General features: G+C 44.9%; 1 pseudogene; it reads right to left on the bottom strand.

Moving 5' to 3' along the window:
* Nucleotides 1-1,677: 1,677 nt before the first annotated feature.
* LOC112931291 (prohibitin 1 pseudogene) lies at nucleotides 1,678-2,681 on the bottom strand (annotated as a pseudogene).
* Nucleotides 2,682-2,886: the final 205 nt, after the last annotated feature.

Raw genomic sequence — 2,886 nt, forward strand, 5'->3', positions numbered from 1 at the left:
TGTCTTTCAGTTTTTCCTTGTGGACCTCAGATTGTTCTCCTTTATTTTCAATAGTCAGTTCGGGTCCTGTCAGTTTTTCTAGAACAGATTTTTTTAGAATACTTCTGGCTTAGGAGTCCCAAACCTGAATATAGCTCAGAGGCTGGCCATTTAGCTTCTGATGGCACCATTCTCAGAAGACAAGCTTGCATACAGTGTTTTATTAATAGCTACCCAGATAGTACTGTAGCTGCTTGTGCAGCTTCTAATTCCTCTAATTCCTTTGTAGATTTTGCTCATGTTATGAACTCTTTTGCCAAATTTATGAGGTCCTCAGACATCCAAAGGTATGAACATTTACCATACACTCAGGGGCCTTCTAGTCAGTGAGCTGTGTTAAAGGGGTCAGTGCATTTAAAATTTCCAGGTGGGGTGCCTGGGTTGCTCAGTGGTTGAGCATATGCCTTTGGCTCAGGTCATGATCCTGGAGTCCTGGGATTGAGTCCCACACTGGGCTTCCCAGAGGGAGCCTGCTTCTCCCTCTGCCTATGTCTCTGCCTCTTTCTCTGTCTCTCATGAATAAATAAAATCTTAAAAATAAGTAAATAAAATAAAATTTCCCAGGTGCTAATGGATGGGCAAGTAAAGCTGTAGGAGGCCAGCCACCTTGACTTTAAGGTTTTATAACTTGACACTGGTCAAATTAAGATAAGGGTGATCTCCCATCCTGCAAAGCAGCCATTTGCCTCAGTGAAGCTACTTCCATTTCGGCAGAGAACAATGCAGGACTATAGTCACTTGATGATGTTTAAATAGTATAAGACGGTGATGGTGGGCAACCAATGAAATCAAGGATAGCTTTGATTTTTATTTATTTAAGTAATCTCTAGACCCAATGTAAGGCTCGAACTCACAGCCCCGAGATTAAGAGTCACATGCTCTTCTGATTGAGCAGCTAGGTGCCTCCTAGGATATCTTTGATTTTTTTTTTTTAATTTCGTTTATTTAGAGAGAAAGGGAGCAGGGGAGGAACTGAGGGAGAGGTAATTTTTTTAAAAGATTTTATTAATTAAAAAAATATTTTATTTATTTATTCATGAAAGACACACGGAGAGAAGCAGAGACATAGGCAGAGAGAGGAGCAGGATCCCTATGGGGAGCTGACGCAGGACTTGATCCCAGGACCCTGGGGTCACGACCTGAGCTAAAGGCAGACTCTCAACCACTGAGCCACACCAGCATGCCAAGAGAGAGAGAATCTTGAGCAGACTCAGCACTGAGTGCTGAGCCTGATGCTGTACTTGCTCTCAAGACCCCAAGATCATGACCTGAGCTGAAACTGAGAGTCAGAGGCTTAACCTACTGAGCCACCCAGGTGCCCCTGTATATCTTTGATTTTTAATCTAAAAGTTTATATTTGCCAGTTGTTTTTAAAAGGAAGTTGTTGGAAATAGATACTTACATATATGCACATATATACATAGACATACACATCATACTCACATATATATACTTAAAGTCGATCTTTACATTTTTCCTGGTATTCCTACGCCCCTTATCTTGGGCTTGGATGAGCACTTAACAGTCGACTAAAATCAAGTAGGAGTTTTATTGAATTTGATAGACTTAATGTCCTTTATTTCCAATTTTTAAATGATTTTATTTTATTTTTATTATTATTATTATTTTTTAGAGATCTGAAGTGATTTCACTTTTATTTCCTTCACTTTAAGCCAATCATGAAATTTCACAGTGATTTCTGGGGTGGGGGCAGAAGGATGGTGGTATAAAGAGTCCTCAGGGCTGTGGGGGCCCGAGGCCAGGCAGGCCAGGCAGGGCTCACTGAGGCAGCTGCAGGAGCACAGACTGTCCAGCCGGCAGGTAGGTGATGTTCCGAGAGCGTGACAGCTGGTACGTGATGTCCTCTGCAGCCTCCAGCTTGCGCGGCTCTATGAGGCCGTCGCCCGCTGTGGCGAGTGAGTGGGCAATCAGCTTGGCTGCCTTGGAGTCTCCCTCGGCGGAGATGATGGCCACCTTCTTCTGCTGCTCAGCTTTTTCCACCACAAATCTGGCTGTCTCTGATTCCTGCTGAGCCACCTGTTTGGCTTCTACTGCTTCTGTGAACTCCTTCCCGAAGGTCAGATGCGTCAAGGACACGTCATCCAGGATGAGCCCAAAGGTTGCTGCTCGCTCTGTAAGGTCATCGCTCACCTGTCTGGAGACCAGCTCTCTCTGGGTGATCAGTTCTCCAGCATCAAAGTGAGCCACCACCGACTTGAGGATCTCTGTAGTGATAGACAGTAGCACCCATTCATCATAGTCCTCCCCGATGCTGGTGAAGATGCGAGGAAGCTGGCTGGCGACTGGTCGGAAAAGGGTGCGCAGGGTGATGTTGACATTCTGTAAATCTTTGCTACCAGTGATTACTGGCACATTACGTGGTCGAGAGTGGCAATCAAAGATAATAGGTTTCTATACCCAAGGGATGAGAAAGTGAGTCCCTTCTCCTACCACAATGTCCTGTACTCCACGGAACCGGTCAAAGATGACAGCTCTGTGGCCAGCATCCACCTTATACAAGGCAGAGTTCACCACTCCTCCTGCAACAGCTAAGGCCAGGCTGAACTTGCCAATGGACTCAAACACTTTGGCAGCCATATCTCCTTCTGTTGGACCCACTCACACCTGCTTCCACTCTGACATCCACACGAATTCCTCAGCCCCAATTTTTAAATGATTTTAAAAGTGAGAAAAGAAAAAAGCCCTCTGCCCTTCCTCCAACATCCAGGAACTGACCTGCACTCCACCCAGGACTTGGTGTTGTCCTGTGAGCATAAACAACTTTACAGATCATCAACATCAGGCAAGGCCACTCTGTGACTATGATGGAAAAAAAAAAAAAATCAG

This window comes from Vulpes vulpes, chromosome 1, assembly GCF_048418805.1.
Source record: "Vulpes vulpes isolate BD-2025 chromosome 1, VulVul3, whole genome shotgun sequence".
Taxonomy (NCBI): Eukaryota; Metazoa; Chordata; class Mammalia; order Carnivora; family Canidae; genus Vulpes; species Vulpes vulpes.